Consider the following 18,884-nt stretch of genomic DNA (forward strand, 5'->3'; position numbering starts at 1 on the left):
AGCCAAATTAGGTTTATGGGAAGAATTATGACTCTGTTAAGACAGCACAATATCTCCTCAACTAGAAGATGCCATTAGATAATGTTCAATACATTTTCATGTCAAAGAAATTGTCCAAGGCTCTCCAAGCTGTTCAGGTATGTATGCTATCTATTTCAGTGCAGTTTTGCCTCTGAGAGTTCAGGCCTGCAGACAGAGCAGAACAGCTCACTAAGAAAATCAGCTTGCATGACAAATTTTGTACTCTGCCTCAGGAAGAGTGCAAAGGTATTCTCACCTAATTAAAATATGAATGCTGTCATCTGATAATCCTCCTTGTGAGAAATAACAAGCTCACTAATTAAATGTGCAATTTCTTGACATTTAAACAGGTCAATTCTCTTTTCCATGTGTCTGATCATTTATTTGAGGTGCTACTTTCAGGCATGTTTATTATACTAACCAAAATTAATAACCAGCATAACAGACCCTTCTAAACCAGAAGGGTAAGTAATGTAGTTTTGTCCTTTTGCTCAAGTGAAGTTATTTTCATATAAAAAATAGTTATAATTAAATAGAGGACAGATATTTCATTTTTTTTTAAGTCCTCATCATCCTTCTGGGCTTCCTGTGTATGTCTTATGATGTCTGTCTTTCATAAGGTTACATTTTTGTTCTGTTTGGCTTTAATGAATAAAATGTTATTGCATAAAACTCAAAAACTCAAAGACAGCTCAACTTTAATTTAGTGATATAATTTCTGAAAAGGGTGCTATTGTAGATAAATTGCTAGTTGGGGTATGGATAGACTGGAAGATCTGTGGGCACAGATTTTTATTTTTAAGAGCTATGTGACTTCCACAACTGTAATAACTGAAAACAGATCTTGATTTTTAATGCAATAGCGAGAATATGATAAATCATATTTTATGTGTAAGTTTCAACAAATCAGTCTAAAATTACCTTTTCTCTTTCACAGAAAATTCAAGTCTTCTTGAAATTTCATTTAGTCTGAATGGGATTGAAGAGTTCAAGTTTTCAAATATTCTGCAAATCGAAATTTTAAAAGCATTCTCTTTTGAAAAAAGCAAACCCAAGTGAATTTACCAAGCTATTAATCACAGGATAAGATGAGTTGGAAGAGACCCACAAGGATCAAGTCCAACACCTGTCTCTGGACAGCACCATTCCCAAGACTCACATCATGTGCCTGAGTGCATTGTCCAAACACTTGAACTCAGGTAGATTTGGTGCCATGACCATACCCCTATGGAGCCAGTTTCAGTGCCCAGCCACCCTCTGGGTGAAGACTCTCCAATATCCAACCTAAACCTTCCCTGACACAGCTTCAGGACACACCCTTGGATCCTGTCACTGTCACCACAGAGAAGAGATCAGTGCCTGGCCCTGGTCTTCCCCTCATGAGGAAGTTGTAACTGCAGTGAGGTCTCCCCTCTGTCTTAATGAAATATAAACTCCTTATTTCATAAAGTTATTAAGATGTATGTAAATGTTGTATGAGTTACAGATTTAAATATTTTGAAGTAGGGAATAGCCTTTCTCACCAGATTTCTAAAGACAATTTGGCATTTATTACCATCTGCTTTGTTCTTCAGCAGTATGAATTTAATTTATGTGATCCTTCTGATGAAAAACAAATTCTTGCCCTTTATTGCTTTGACTGTCATGGCTTAGATTTTTTTTTTTTTTTTTTTTTTTTTTCATAAGTGAGATGTCTGCCAGGTGGTTGACCTGTTATCTTTCTGCTGCAATTTATGAAGAGGTTGCAGTAGTCAACTGTTTATTGTCCTACTACGGGGGACACGGAGTAGGCAACATTTCTATTATGCAGCATTGCAGTTCTCAGACAAGGACGGTAATTGCAATTAAGGACAGTTTGAGTTCATATACCATGTTATTAACTGAAGCAGTAAGAAACAGATATACTGCCTGCTTAGGACAGAGAGCTAGGGCAATAACCTCATACACTGCAGCAGTGGGAAATAGCAAAACATGTCAGAGCTCTCAGAAATTATAATTTTCTGTGTGTAACTAAGGCCGACAGTTGATTTTTGTATAATGAGGAATGAATTACTCAGAATAAAAGTAGTGCTTTATCTTGATTTTTGATCGTTCTTATTTTAATATGAGATAAGAAACTGAACACTTTAGCATCTGTGATATATTTTATCTTTTTTATCTTTTCTGTCTTAAACTATCCAAACCCTAGGTATTCTGCTTTAAACCCTTAAATTTATCTTAAACTTTTAAGGTATGAAAAGGTTTTAATTTTATAGGTCTTTCTCCATAAATTGGTGACTCCAGAAAGATTTAATAACAGCCCAAAGCAGCTACTCAAATTGGGCAGGACAAACCCAGTAGGTAACTAAACATTGAATTACACTTAAGTCTCTTTTCAACTAGGCTTCAGTAAGAATATTGGCAATTGAATTGACAAATTCGATTGCCAAAACTACACTTAGTGCCATTTGAGGTTTTCTAAATTGTCTGTCTGCACACAGATGATATATATACCATTTGAACGGGGTAAAGACCTAATTTAGGTATCAATATTGAATTGAATCCTTCTCCTGTACTTCTGATGGCTGAAGTTAAATGAAAGACAATGCAGTTGACTAAACACAGCTTCTAAAGCCAGTTGGTACTGCAATATCCTAGGGTCTCCAAGATATCTGCATCAGACTGTCTGGTATGTACAGGCCCTTCAATAGACCAACTCAAATTTTGGGCCAGTAGCTGAAAAGCTCAAAAGAAACATCTTGCAAAGAAGTCTTAAACAGAATTTTAAACCACCATAAATCACCTCAGATGATGCTGTCTCTAAACTACCACATTAAAAAAATATAAATATTGCTAGAAGGAGAAATGAAAATGGTGTGTTTATTATGCTGCAATTATTAAAATATTAAATTTACTCTACTTGGTTTCAATAAGATGTAAGCCTGGAAGAACTGCAGATTTGGGAAAGAATTATTTCTTCTTAGATACCATTTGTAGTTTCAAATTTCCCTTTTTGACCTATATATTTTAGAATAAGGATTTATTGAAATCTCAGCTTTGATAGATTACAAGTGTTCCCTATTACACTGAAAATCACAAGGTTTTGTGTTTCCTTAGATAAAAATTCATCTCTTTCAAAATCCATAATAGGCAAAATATGTTGCTAAACTATATATATATCAATCCAATGTCATTTATATCTAGAAAATCTTATTTTGTACAGGGTAAAAAACAATGATTTATATATTTCTCAGAATGGTCACTCATTCCAGTATTTAATTTAATTTTTTAATGATAAATATTGCTATCTGAAACTTCTCATCACTGAAGAAAAATTACCAGAAAAGGAAGAGGCCTAGAACCTGTGTGAAAAACATGGGTTATTATTAGCTAAGAAGACACAGACTTAAAGCTGTTAATATGCCATGGAATGCACAGGAGTGCATCCTTCCTGGACCCTGTTGGCCACGCTCCTGCAATGAAGCACAGTCTGTTGACAGGTAATGAAGAGAAATGTGGTCTTTAAGATAACTGTGATTCAGCACACTGACTATTTGAAAAATAAATTGGATACAGAACTGACATGATTGTAATATACATTGGTCATTTGTTGGAATATGCAAAGGAACTGTATTAAAAACTAAGATAAAAATAAGAATAGTGTCAAAATTAGAGATAGACTCTACATGCATAGAATCATAGAATAGTTTGAGTTGGAAAGGATATTTAAAGATAATAAAGTATTTTTTAATCACTAAGTGCCATTTTTTAATCTTGATTTGTAATTGTCAAATGTTTAAGATTAGAAACAATTAATTTTGTAGGATTAATTTTGAGCCAGGAATTGGTAATAAATAATTAGCTTTTGTGAAAATTAAATATACACAAACTACATAAGCATACCTCCCTAAGTGCATTGTTTTTACTTATAAGTTATGGTCTTTTTTCACCCTGTGACACTTCTTACTTTCTCTGCAGATCAGCCAAAGCATTGTAATAATGAAAGCACATTTCAGTCACTACAGTAACACAAAACATTGCTGACACCTCTGGACCATGCTACATTGCGTGGAAGAGCACATTCAGAGATGCATGAAACAGACACACTGCACACAAATTCTAGGAAGTTAGCTCTAACTCTTCAGTGATGAAGTGACATTTATCTGTGGCACCTCAAAAAAAAAGGGATTCAAATACCTTATTCCCAGAAAAACAGCTACTGTCCCTGTTTATTTCTCATTGAATAAAACAATATAAAATTAACTGAAAGCAATTTAACAATGTGAACAAGATCACACTCTATTGAGCTACCAGCCATCAGGTAATGCCAGACATTGCTTACTAACCAATACCCAAACTTAAATGTCACACTCATCAGAATGCTGATATACAAAAAATATCACTTTAGTTGCTAGTTGGGCTGTTTGTGCACTAGAAAGGAGAACAGGAATTGAGCAATGTAAATGAAAGTGTGCACAGCTGCAGTGATTCCCATCTCCCAGATGAAAAGAAGTCAGGCAGTGCTGTGCCAGGACTATGATTCCAGTAACAGATATCTATTTTTTATGAGACTAAAGCTATTCTCCATTTAGTCATTATTGTCAGTATTCCAACATTGCTGATACTCACACACTCTACTATACATTAAACAAGATGCCAGAGCACTGTTTAGAGGGAGCATCCAACATACAAAAAACACTCCATATGTGGACAATTCCTGAGCTTTCTAGCTGGAGGGTTGGAAGGTGCTGGGGCAGGGGGATTCCTTCCCTCAAAGGAATGCAGGGGTGCACAGTACTGCCTCCAGTGGGCTGCAGAGCTCATCTTGGTGCTAGCCTTGCTAGGGCTGCTGCTGCTGCTGTGAGAAAAGAGGGAAGCATGACCCAGAGAGAATGTGCCTAGTTACAAAATTCAGTGAGGAATGGACACACCACAGTCAGAGATGCCCCTCTATGCAGCAGTTCTCTAAGTGTGTGTGCATGAACACATGGGTTTGTACAGACTGGGAAACTGTTCAGAACTGTAAAACACCTTTATGAGGTCTGATGCAATATGCAGATTTGCCAATAGATAAAAGATTTAAAAATAAAACATGTTTGGCAAGTTCCAGTTCCTGCTTGCCAACTTGGAAAGGAGAAGAGTGATCAGGGTAAAGTAATTAAACATTTTTAGCCTTCCTTTTCCATGTTATTGTCATCATTTTATTGCTCAGTGTTAAGCTAGCCTAAATATTGCTTCAAAGCATGAGCTCAGAGGTCCTCCCCTCCTCGCACTCACACGCAGGGTTCTCAGCCACAGTCTCTAGTCACCGCTTGTGAGTAATCACAGACTGGCACAACTACCACTAAACACAACAGAGCACAAATCTGGTTAGCAGAAAGCACTGCACTTTATAGCCTTTAGCTCAGCAATAAGATGTTTTTGAGATTCCTCCTTGTACAGTGCATTGTAATGGGTTTTGTGATTAACAAGCACCTCTGCCAATGGAGTCAGACACCAGAGCAAAACATTTCCCTGCTCTTGCCAAGCAACAAATTTAGGGCCCAATTCAGCTTGAGTACAGCCAGTTTCCTTGCTACAGGAGCTGGCCATGATTTTTACTGAAATAAGCCCTTTGCTTTTAGAATGCAGATGAGCATTCAAGACAACCTAATTAAAAACAGCAATGATTTTTTTCCATTGCTGTTTGCTTCTGCTTGACATGATTTAATGTCAGATAGCTCTGAGCATCAGAGCTTTTCTAGATGTATGGCTGCAGCAAAGGATTCTTCATCCATCCCACGAACAGTGTACCTTCTGCTAGATGACTTTATTTTTTTTTTAATTCTAAAAATGTAAATCACTTCTTCCAAGATGATGTTCCTCTCCTATTAAGCTACTACTTTCTCAAATATTCATGTTGGCTTCCCAGCATAATAATAAAATCACCTCTTAGCCTCTACAAAATATTTTTATAGTCAGTTTGTTTGGGCATCATTAGCCTGGCACAAAAATATTCTGCAAGAAAAATATGGATAACTCACAGGTATAAAGCAATTATTTATTGGCCAGGACACATAAAAGACAGCTGGTATTTAGTGAACTGTGAGGTTAAGCACAGGTGTGCTCACACTCCAGTACAGCAGCTGGGAAGCTTTCACCAGGCAGGTGCTGCTGAGGAGTGAGGGGTTGGTGGCCACGGCTCCCGAGAGCCACCACGGGAGCAGAGCTGCTCCTCCCTTTTACACGGTCAGCACTGATGGATGAACCCCAACCTGGCAGTTCCTGACTGTCCCTGACAAGACCAACCTCCAGCTACCTTCATTTCTTTTCCTTAAGGTGTTAGCATTACATGTTGATGCTTTCTCTGCTGAGTCCTTGTTCTCCTATCTATCGCACACCAGCAGTCCTACTGCTGCTCTCTATAATGTTTTACTTTCCCTAGCCCGGTACAGACAGTCTCATACCTCTGGCTCAGCAGTCTGAGTCAAGGTTACACAGCTGGAGTGAATCGAAGATGGACTCCCTACTTGAGCAGCTAAAACCCCAGCAGTGGGGGGCTACAGAGAGAGGGCAACAGTGCACCATGGCATCATATGTGATTCTTTCTTGGACATTCTTTTATTCCCTCACACCTCATTCCCGATTACTTCCCTGATCCTTCTGACTCCAGTCCCTGCTTTTCTCCTCCGGTATGGAATTCTGGAAGAACAACTATATCTACTAGCTTCCTTCAATCACTCTTCAATTTTGTAACACTTACTAGTCAGAGTTGCCACCAACTATTGTATGTTGGCTGTCCAGTACAAATTTGCAATCTACTATTCATAGAAACAATGCTGGGCACAAGCTTCTTACTGTAAGGTTACTATACTCTTTCAGTAGGGAAAGGATATAAATCTGGGACCTTTTCCTCAATGAGTGAGCAGAATTTTAGCCAAGGAAATATGTTTTCTTCTCCTTTAATCCCCTTCACAGCAAAATTTAAGAGGAACACCCAGGAAACACACCATATGCTTGAGAATATGCCATCATATACTTTGTGAGCCCTGTAGCTGCTGCTGCCCTTTAGCCATTAAAACTGCTAACAGCAGTGTTTCTAGGTAGCCAGATCATGTTTATCACAATACGTAAATCCTGTGTGTCCAAACTGATCGTGAAGTACAGCAGTCATTTTTCTGGAGCTTTCTGCAACCTTCAGCAAGTCATCAAATTCCTCTTTCCTGGGCAGGGAAAAGACAAAAAAAATCATTTAAACACAAATGACATATTTACTTACACGATAAATGGGGATCTGTGCTTGAATCTAGTTGTAGGATAACTTCCAAACTGTGTTGTGGAGTCAGCCAAGATATAACATATATTCAGACAGGGTAATATTGATCTGAAGTGGTTCACTGTGAATCCAGAAAATTGTGGCTCACTTCCAGCATTTCAAACATAGAACTACATAGAAAAATACAACTTCTATTCAGAAGCTTAATACGAGTCTAAAAATTTCCTGGACAGAAACTATATCAAAATCAATCAACCGATTTACTATTTTTCCTCAATTTCACAATATTGTCTCTGTGAAGTCTTTTACAGAATGCAAAAAGAGAAGAAAAGACATATACAATGGGAACATTAAGCTGAATTTATGCCACAAATGAATGCACAGTGCATAATCAATCCTGATCTGACTGTTTTGCTCATCTAAGCAGAACAAAGCAGTCAGTAACACCTTTCAGGAACAATATACATTAAGTAATATAGCACACAGCTATCCCTAGGGTCTAATCTGAAGGTCATCTCCACCTGACTCAAGACACAAAATCGACATTTTTGCATCCATTACTTTGGACCCACATTAGACTGACCCACAATCTTTTTCAAATTCCTTTTAGGACTGAGCCTTCTTTTTCTGTCCCCACTTGCTCTAATCACAAGCAAAGGAGACAGAAGTAAAAGTTTTTTGAAGGCTAGAAATGGTGGACCAAAAACTTGCAGAATCACCATTGCTGGATTTTCTGCAGCTATGACTTTCAATATATGGATGAATTTTATACACAGCAGGAGGGGCCAATAGACACCACTGTTTTGCATTTGGACATTCTACATACTGCTTACTGCTGAATTTGGGGTACAGCCACCTGTTGGGGACTAGACTAAGGTAGGTTTTCATACCCAACATCAGCAGTTATAGGCTTAAACATAAATTTATTATTAAACCTAACATTCAATATAGATGTAACTACACCCACACAGATAAGTATCTTGTATTGGAGAAGAATTGGATATAGTCTTGTATTGGAGAAGAGTTTCTTCTACAGCATATTCATTTAAACAACCTACTATTTTCTCCCCAAACTACTTGTCAATTTAACTTTAATTTCCTGCATAATTTTAGGTGGAAGAAATAAGAAGTTATAACATTCTGGAGGACTGAATGCTGAATGCTCTAACATTATGTTCTCTGTTTATTCCATGAGAAATGCATAGCTTGAATAGTAGCAAATAATTTCAGTTTCTTTTTCCAAGTGAGGGAATCCAAAACCACAGCTCATACTAGTTATAGGAATACCTTAAATATCAACTGATTGTTCAGTCATTGATTAGTGCAGAAAGATGAACCAGAAGTTCATACTTCTTCATTAAGTGTGCTCACAAGGAAACTATTTTACCATTATATGGCTTCCTCAGGCATTGAAGTAAAAACTACTCTTCGGAAAATATTGAGATATATGGTAAATATTAACCTATAGCCCAGAACTTTGAAAATTTACCTTGAGCTCCAAGTTGCATTAAATGCTTAATTATTTCAGATACTCAGAGGAAGCAGGTCCTTGTTTGGAGCTGCTCACTACAAGTTAAGAGATTAAAGAAGTTGTTCTGCATAATTTGGTTCAGCATCAATAATTTTGTTTGTGTGTATTAATTTCAGTGTTACTGCCAAATATAGTAATAAATTCAAATCTTGATTTCATCATTTCAAAAAAAATATTAAAAATATTAATACTAATTTTATTCTTAACTAAAAGTTTGGCATTTTGTTGTTGGAAATCCAACCGGAATAAGAGAATTCTTGGGGGTTTTAAATATATATTCTGCCAAAATATTCCATACATGCATGTATTTTAGGTTAATATATGACAACGAAATAAATCAAAATTTGAGCAGTACTGGTTTATTATTTCATTGCCATGTGAAGAGCTGATGAAATTGAACTGTTGTGTACCATGACATTTTGCCTGCATAATGCAATAACCACTTTATGGAAAATAAGTTGAGAATCTCATTACTTGACCAAGATTTATGATGGAACTTGTAAATGTATTTGCTTTCAATAAATCTGACAGAGATTGACCACCATCCTTGTTAACATTTTGATAGACATCCTCTTTTAATGGCACCTAATTACAAAACAGCCAGAGCAATGTGGCACTACGATCAAAATTCAGTCTAGAAATAGTAATAACTGCCAGATTTAACTCATATATTTCTTTTATGGAGATCAGAAATAGCCCTTCTCTTTTCTGACATGCATATTAGAAAAGCTACTCAAAAAAGATCTGAACATATTCTGAGGAATTCTAGAATCCATCTCATTGTTTTTTCTGAAGTATTCCTAAAGTGTCTACTTCCATTATGTCAGTGTGAAGAGCTCCCCTGCCTGTCTCCAAAGGAAATCATATGCTTCCTGTTACTGGGTGATGCAGATCCGTAAGGTCTGCAAGTGAGCAATTCCTGGCACAGGCAAAAATAAGCTCAGGTGATATATTACCTGTAATGTAAGATATTGCATTCATTGTATATTCTGGAGATCAACCTATTTTACTTCATTTCCTCAAAATCCTTTTTCTCATTTTGTTTCAAAGTATGAAGTTGTTGTTGGAGCATACCCTCATTTCTCATTGTGGTTATTCTCTCTGTTACTGGGATTGGTGCACAAAGATCAAAGCCATGAAATTGCCTTTAGAATTTAACTTTTTTTCCTAGAAAATTCTGTTTTATTAATACTGAGGATGCAGACATAGACAAAATTCCAAACTGGTAAACCAGATAATACATGCTGCATAATAAATTTATTTTGGCAAGTGCCCAACCAAGCAGTATTAAGAGAAAGTTAAATACATTTCAGCATTGTACAAAAGGTTTTTAAAAAAACAGCCTTTAAAATGCACTTCAGTGGCACATGTTTAAAATCCCTTATGCATCAGTTCACAGGGGAAACAGATCACTTCAGTAACTTACAAGTGTTTCTGCAAGGGGAAGTTTAATTCAGATGTTTCAATTTCTTTATTCAAATGCTACAGTCATGTCTACCATGGCTCACATAGACCGAGTGATTCAGGAGTCCCGCAGGTGAATACAGAAGTAATAAAATATGAGAAGTTGAAAAATGCAAAAAAATATAGATACAAACACAGTTATTTTTGACTAAACAATCTATTGTGATATTTATTAAAAAAAAAAAAAAAAAAAAAAAAAGGCTTTCATATCCTCTACCGTTTAGGGGCTGTTTTTACATTAGTCTGAAATTCATCTGTCCCATCAAGTTCCACTGGATTCTCATCTTTTCATCTTAGTTAAACTCTTACATCACATGGGCATTTTCATGCAATTTTAAATCTTGTTTCATCAGGACAGATTCAGATTGGTAACTGAACCATGGTTAATCATGTATCTAATTGCATTGCATAACCTAGTGCATAGATGAAGCATCAGTGTTTTGGGGACTTTGTTCTCATCCACCATAAGTTACTTTTCTGTCTCCTTTCTGACATCTATTTTCCACAGTCTCAGGTTCAGAAAAAAAAATTCTTTAATATTTTGTTGTGGGTTGACCTTGGTTAGTTGCCAGGCACCCACCAAGCTACTCTATCACTTTTCCTCCTTAACAGGACAGAGGGACAATGAAGAACACGGGACGGAAATAAGGAAGATCACTTACCAATTGTAAAAAAGTTGGGGAAAACAGACTAGACTTGGGAAAATAAATTGAATTTATTTCCAAGCAGAATAAAATAATAATAAATAAGAACAAATTAAAAAAAACCCAAACATATTCCCCCCACCTTTCCATTCTTCCCAGGCTCAGCTTCAATCCCAACTCTTTTAACTCCTGCACCTCATGTGGTGCAGTAGGATGGGGAAAAAGGTCAATTACAGCCAGTTCATAACACTCCTTCTATGCGATTCCTTCCTCCTCATACTCTTCCCTTGCTCCATCATAAGGGCTTACCCATTAGAGACAGTCATACATTAACTTCTCCAGTATTAGTCCTTCCCACAGGCTGACTGGTCCACTGGGGTCCTGCTGTGGAGTGCTGTCCTCAGTCACAGGTCTGAGAGCAAACTTGCTCCTGTATAGTGTCCTCCCCACGGGCTGCAGTTCATGTCAGGAGGTCAAGCACAGGCCCTTCATGACTCACAGCTGCTTTTAAGGGCTCTTCACCTGCACTGATGTGGGGTTGTCTAAAGGCAGAAGGTGCCTATTTGCTCCATTGTGGATATCCATGGGATGCAAGGAATGTCACTATACACTCTCTGCAGATTGTAGGAGAATCTCTGGTTGTATGCCTGGACTACCTCCACCCCCTCTTTCTGCAATGACCTTGAGGCCTACAGAGCTGTTTCTCTTACATATTCTCACTTCTCTATCCCAGCTTCTGATGGGATTTTCTCTTTCTTAAATATGCTACCACAGAGGTGTTCCCACTGTTTCGGATGGGCTCAGTTTTACTTAGTGGTGGGTTGTCAGTTTCTAGAGGTCCAGACTGAAGGCACTTGAGATGGTGTTTCATGTTTGGACTCAGGTTTTTATTATTTCTTACCTATGTTACAATCTCACTGCTGTGAGTTTGGCAGCTTTTTCATTAGCAAGGCACAAAATGGGTAACTAACTCTTGTTACAAGGTCTTTTAAAACTAAACAATCCAATTAAGAAAGGACACCTAGATTATTTTCCCTTTTAACCCTATAACTGATCCCCCGAATTCCACAATGCGTACTTTTCTGTCCAATCTTAAAACATCACCCAAACCTGTAAAGAAAAAGGAAGAAGGTGAAGAACAATTTTCCTCCACCCTAAAACCTCCATCTTGCTTCATATTTATTTCTATATTCGAAAATCCCAAACTCCAAGTTTTACATCCTGTGATATTACAGACTTCTAACCAACTACACACCTGTAATCCCAGTGCTATTAATAAATTTTAAAAGCCTGTTCCACGACCTCAGGTCAAATGCAGTGTTCTCTTGTGGTTCTGTGCATTTAAGCACAGAAAGTTTAAAATTCTCCGCATCCAGGATTCCAGCACTGGGTCTGTCTTGGAGCCAGCTGGATCCCTCTCTGACATAAGGGCAGCTCCTGATATCTCCTCACAAAGGCTGCTCACACAGCTGCCAGCTACCAAAACTTTGCCACACAGATCTAATTTGTTTTTTCAGTTTGTTTCACCTTATATAGTAAGGCAGTAGAATGAAAAAAAAAGAAAAAAAAAAAAACACACACAAAACTTTAGAAATGTCTAAAATGCACATATTCATTGATGGCAATACCAGACAGTGTTATTTTTTCATGCAGCCTGACTACTAGTAAAAATGGTCATTTAATATCATCCTTTGCAGTGAACACTCACATCTAGATATTGCTTAAAATTGATCTGTTTACAACTCAAACTTGCCAGCTTTTTCATTAGTCACTGTAGTTAACCATACTGAACTATTCACTGTGACTTCTGACAGGAAGTTCTCAGATTCCTCTGCAAGCATGAGGAACATTTCCCATCTTGAGGGATCTAAAGCTGTGCTGTAGCTGTCATACTGCAGACAGGATTAATCTCACTTAACTTCAGCTGACTAGTCTAGTCCTGGACAGAGACAGGAGATTCCAGGCAGGAGTTAATCTGTCTGAGATGCCATGTGCTCCATATATCTCTCCTTATCTTATGAAATAGTCTAGGAGAATAAAATTACTGAGATTAAATCCATACTGTGGATGGGGAAAAGCTTTCTTCAGTGGTAAGTGAACACTAGCAAATCAGTGGTCCTTAAATTAATTTAAGTCTTTCAGAAAATAGTATATTGCAAATGTATAGACCTTCATATGTTATCGTAACAGACTTCACGTCAATGTCTAATGGTAAGGCAAAAATATTTTTAGCACATAGGTATAATTTGCAAATATGAGTCTACTTACAGTTTAAGAGGGCCACACAGTATTGCAGTAGATACATAGAGCATATAGTCTGTGAAATACACAGGGACAGGACCGCTCTGAAACACCACTGGAGTTTCTGTTTACTATAAAAAAATGGGCTTTTTCAGTCAATATTTTTGCACTGTAAAAGTTTAAACATAAACCAGTGGGACTGCAGGTCTGTAGGATGCTGGATGTCTACTATGTGTTTTTTAGACATGCTAGAACCTAATGTCAGCATGGATCTACTGTGTGTTTGATCACTAAAACCCCTTAAGAGTATTAGACATAATTCCACAATTCATCTAATCTGTGCTGGAGTTTACTGTAAAGCCTGTTATGTTCAAAACATCCATCTTTTTGCAGCACTTTGCACATTAGGATGACTAATTTTAAAGTTAGCACTTCTATCTAACATGCAGTATAAGTAAGAAAGTTGAAATATGAAAGTGCACAGGTCATTTGCAAAGTGTTTATACTAGAATATACTAACTGTACAAAAGACAGAAACCTACTTTCTGACATTTTACCCTTATTATGACCACAGACACTATAAAAATTTCCTTGGTATACTGCTTTTACCATTTAGGTTAAAGACTAAAATCAACAAAACTATTTAGATAGCTAAATGAGCAGAGGTTATGTGCTAAAGGGGTACTCATATTTAAATATCTTATATGAGGTATATGAGACACAATACAACAGAAAACAATTTCCCTGGTCCTCTGAAATTTAGAGTTGCTTTCAAAAAATGCAATTTTTGTTCCTCTTTCAGACAATCTATCTGCCTACTGAGAGGGGTATTAACTATCTCAAGACAGTCCCATTCTCCTTAGCCCTAATTATCATTTCCCATCTTCTTATCTGTAGAATTTAACCAGCTAAAATAACTCTAGAATAAAATACTGCGGAGGCAAACTGTTTGTAATGATTTTAATGGTCACTCCCTGTGCTTGCCATTTTGCTGTGAAAGCCATCATGGTAGATGCTCCCGAAGCTGCCTGATAAGGTGCTTCTGCCAGGCTTGAACCCTTTCAGTATAGAATCAGTCTCACATAGGACTCTCACAAGTTATTTATGAAAACAGTAGACAATTCAAATATAGAGCATTCTTTTCAAGAAAACAACAGAAAACTGAGGACTTTTTAGCTGAGGTACCATCAGTACCCCATGAGAGGCTGTAATATTGGAGAGGCTCCAGACTAAGAGTATGGAAAGGTGTTCTTGAAAGTTCTAGCAAAAAAAGGGAAGGTGATCAGTGCACAATTGCTCTTGTGTCCATTTTTAATGGTTTTCCAAGATCTTTTCTTTTTTTTCATTTACATTAAAAATTTAAATGAACTTATTTTCACACAGCTAATCTTCAGTTTAAAAAAAAAGTGATCAGGACAATTTTGAAAATATTTTGTTGAAAGTAAGTTAACACTGGAATTCCTCGGTCTATTTAAACTTGTCATCTTCAATTGTTCATAGTGACAGATTTCCTAATGCTCACCAGGCACTCACGCATTTTATGTTTGTTGGAGTGTGCATCTTGTAATGTTCACAGCTTCACTGATTCAATCATTCCTATTTTTGCTACTGATTCGGAAAGACTCACAGTATGAGGGAGAACAACAGGAGTGAATTGGTGATGCTGATTTCATCCAAGCATTTTTCAGGATTCATAAATATACAGAAGGCCTAATTCACCATTTTCTTGGAAGTGATTTAATTTTCATCATTCTCTTGTCTTGTAGAAGAATCCTTTTATTATTGTAGAGCATAGATTAAAAAAAAAAAGAAGGCAAAAGAAATAAAAAGAATACAAGAGTCTCTAAGGTCTAGATAAGCATCTGCTCAAGCTGTTCAACTTTGTCTAAATAGTTCCATACCTTTATTTCACAGAGACTTCAAAGACACTCTTTGCCTCACCCATTCAGTGGATACATAATCCCTTCTAAGAAGCGAAACAATTTCATCCAACAAAACACATGAGCTTCCAAACAGCATGAGAACTAAGTAACCATTGAGAGTGACTAACCCAAATTTCAAGTCCAGAGTTTTTCAGTCATTTTCAGTTTGTTTACCTGCATAAATTTCCCAGAGGAGATGTGGATCCTTTCAGAAATGTCACGTCTGTAGACTTCTGCAGCATATGGGAAGTTGGCATTATATTTGCTGGGTTTTTTTTTTTCTGAAAACCACAGGGGTCTGCAGAGCAAAGGCTGAAAATCCCTGTTCTGGTCTAAATCAGGCATAGCAGAGATGTGAGTATGCACTTCGCCATTTACGCTCCAGGGTCTTCCTCATCAAATGTTCACACAGAAGATGCCTTAGGAGGACAAGATTGTGAATCAAAGGCTGAATGGACAGGAGGAAACTGTGATTTATGCATCAAACAAGAGGCAAGCTCCTTGCACTTTTATTTTCCTAAAAAAATTACAAAGGCTGTAATTTCATATGATTCATGATAGGAAAATTTTAACATGTTCATAGAATCCTATTTTGCATTCATTCTAGTTACGACCTTGTCACACAATTTGATTTGTTGAGAACTTAGAAACTCTGAGATATCCAGAGACAAGAAATACATGGGCCACATTGTGGTCACAATGTAATTTAAAATATTTCTGGACATTCTTAGAACTCTCTTCCAATTTTTAAAAAATTATTTATTTATTCTACTTACAGAATTTGGGTTTTGGGGAAAAGGGATAGAAATACAGATTAGGTTAGGAAGCACATACAGAAGTGATGGTGACTTCCAAAAATAATACAAATAAATAAAGACATCCAAGCCTCATCAGTACATTTTATCAACGCATTATTCGGATCCTGACTTTAAATTAAAACAAATTGAGACTTTTTCACTTAAGATGCCTATACCTATCCTTCTTTCAGCTAAAAGCATACAACTTCTTTCTTTACTGCATGCTACACATAGACATACAGGCAATATTTTGGAATGGAGCTATGAAGAAAATATTTTGCTGCTATTAACAGAAATATGAAAGGAGACTATAGTGACAGCTGTTGGTGTGTTACCTACCTAGAGGGCTCTCTGAAGTGTTTATTTTTCACCATTGCACATTTGGTCCTTTCAGAATTTAGGTGAAATATAAGATTATAGAGCTGTCTAACATGCACTCACAAATCATGGAAGGTATTTTTATCTAAGTGCCTAATACAAGAGTAAGTTTCTTTCATACACATGAAACAGCACTAACATGGCCTACTAATTGTACAAAGCTCAACAGAAATAAATCTGATCAACTCCTCACATAGCTCAAACCTCCAAATATGCTCACAGTACTAGAACAACAAACCAACTAAAGGTTAATAAATAATGCTACGAATGTACAATGGAAGGACAAATGATCATAACATAATACCTGTCCCATGCATAATGCATATACATACTACATTAGTAATTTTAAAATGAAAACCAATGGACTATGTTCTCTTATTTAAGAAAGTTTAAGTGAAATGGTAAAAATATATCTTAAATTAAACTACAGTGTTTAAAAATTAAGCTTAGTATTCCAGGGAGCTCAAACAATATATTTTCCCCCGTATTCTTTTAGAGCATAAATCTTTCGGAGAGTTAAATGTAAAACAGCCTTTAAGGGAGCAGGACTCAGTCAATGAGATAAAGAGGCAAGTAGCTCACAAACAGGAGAGCAGTTAAAAGTAAAGATTCATCAGGGATCTTACCTAATGAAGACAGAAAAGACCTTGGAGTATCTGGAGTAGCTGCTATTTGAGATTTTCAAGGACAGGCTAGTTAGTGTCAGCATTTGTCAACAATGACTGAGATACAAATCATTCTCCTTTTTTATGAAGGTTGCATTAGTTTGTCTCCCACAGCCCCTTCCAGACCTCTTTTAGTAGGAATGCATGAATTTGGATTGGAAAATTACCTAACAGCCTTCACAAAAAATGCTGAAAACTGTGTTTTTCTGCATCTGTTCCTGCATAGCACAAAGTATTGGAGCACTTGAGAGCTTGATTTCACACCCATTTCTCAGCAGATCTCAAGAGAAAAGGTCAGGAAACCAGCTGAAGTTCTCTGATCCCAGACCACCACCAATGTACAAGATAGGACTGAGTTTCTAGATTCAAGTTATGCATTGGCTTTGAGAGAGTATGCAAAGGCAGCATCACAGGGTGGAACGTTCCTCCTCTTTAGTGGTCCGTGCACAAGATAATGCCCCTGGCATTCTCTGTCCTTGGCAGAGGGAGGCAAGAGGTAGCAGAAGTAAATTACATTACTCACTACTCGGATCTTTCCTATGAATGAGTATAAACTCTTTCTGTTCCTTACTGTTTATTTTAATTTATATTTACTTTAAAACAACATTCCCATTTCTAGCCTATTTTCCCCAGGTATTTGAATATTTATGAAGCTATATAAACAAGAATATATGGAGAATGAATATTCCTTTGTAAAAACTCAGTGGTAGGATTGACAGAATATTTGTACTTTTTGTTACTGATGTTGAAAATTGAAAATATAATTTTCACAGAAGGCCTATGTGGCTCCTGAAAAACCTGCCAGTTTTATATTTTACATTTGAGGGGAGGAAAATGGAGCAAGAAAGAAAGAAAGAAAGAAAGAAAGAAAGAAAGAAAGAAAAATGCTTGGAAAAATGCACTAGGTACTTTGTGAGACAGCAGTTAGCACTTGCCCTTTCCCAAGTACTTCTCCTGCTGCTGTTTGAGAGGCAGAGCCTGCACTGTGTAATAAGTCACAGTATACACAGTTACAACAATCACCATCAGTGTCAGATGTTTTCCGTGACAGCCTTACATATCCTTTCGTGCCATCCTTGTTAGGAATAATCCGTCAGTACAGCACTGCATGGGACAGCTATGTGTATGGCAACAACACTATGATTTCATTTCTTTTTTTCCTGTGTGTCAGGTCATTAAATATCTACAGCTTCCCTGCAACTTACCCTCCAGTTCTCTATAGCACTAGGTAAAGAGTTATGCTGCCATTTAATTCTCAGAGTTGCTGTTGGCAGAAATTAAAGGACACAAATCATGCTCACTCTTGAGCTGCTCATTCAGTGCTGATACAATTGTAACAACAGGGTAAGTTCCCCTGTAGTTAGGACTCAGGAATTTTTGCGCTGTGCTACCACTTAGTCTTTTCTTAATAACACTGCTGAAAATTTGGCATGAGATTTGTTCATGCAGATGCAGCCACAGAGACCTTGCTTTTGTGCTTCATTATTGCTATTTTCCTTAATTCAAAAATACTTCATTCTAGATTGAACATAAATGTTTTATTCTTTGACTATGGAAACAATGAGATGACAATCCAAGACTAATCACATTTTCAGTAACAATAACTGAAATGGTTTACTCAGCATGCATACATTTTAAGACAGTTTCGTAACTGCATTTTACTAGAGGGCAGTAAAACCTTCTGCTTCGCTGAGCAAATCCTGTGTCCAAATCTTCATTTACATCCCTGTGTGGGCTGTTACACTGTAAACTTGGATCTGAGTGCATTTTCCTCCCACCTTCTTCTTCTTGCAGCCATTAAGTTTATTTCAAGAATAACACTGCAATCGACATTAAGCTAGAAGCACTATTGCTACTTGTGGGCATCTTCTGTTTTCTTGCAGTCCTAGTTAATCTATGTACAGAAATGCATTTATATTTTTTATTTTGGTGATAGTTTCTGGACTTTTTGGTTCTGAGCATCTTTGTATTGAAATGCCATTCAAAC

The 18,884-nt window shown here is 36.9% G+C and overlaps 1 long non-coding RNA gene across 1 annotated transcript; it reads right to left on the reverse strand.

The window, feature by feature from the left end:
* Positions 1-10,024: 10,024 nt before the first annotated feature.
* On the reverse strand, positions 10,025-17,535 carry LOC121469676 (uncharacterized). Its single transcript, XR_005979798.2, has 2 exons — positions 15,232-17,535; positions 10,025-12,004 (listed from the first exon to the last, which is right to left on the reverse strand). It is a non-coding gene; the product is annotated as an uncharacterized lncRNA (long non-coding RNA).
* Between the last annotated feature and the right edge of the window lie 1,349 nt (positions 17,536-18,884).

This window comes from Taeniopygia guttata, chromosome 3 (genome assembly GCF_048771995.1).
Source record: "Taeniopygia guttata chromosome 3, bTaeGut7.mat, whole genome shotgun sequence".
In the NCBI taxonomy this organism is placed as follows: Eukaryota; Metazoa; Chordata; class Aves; order Passeriformes; family Estrildidae; genus Taeniopygia; species Taeniopygia guttata.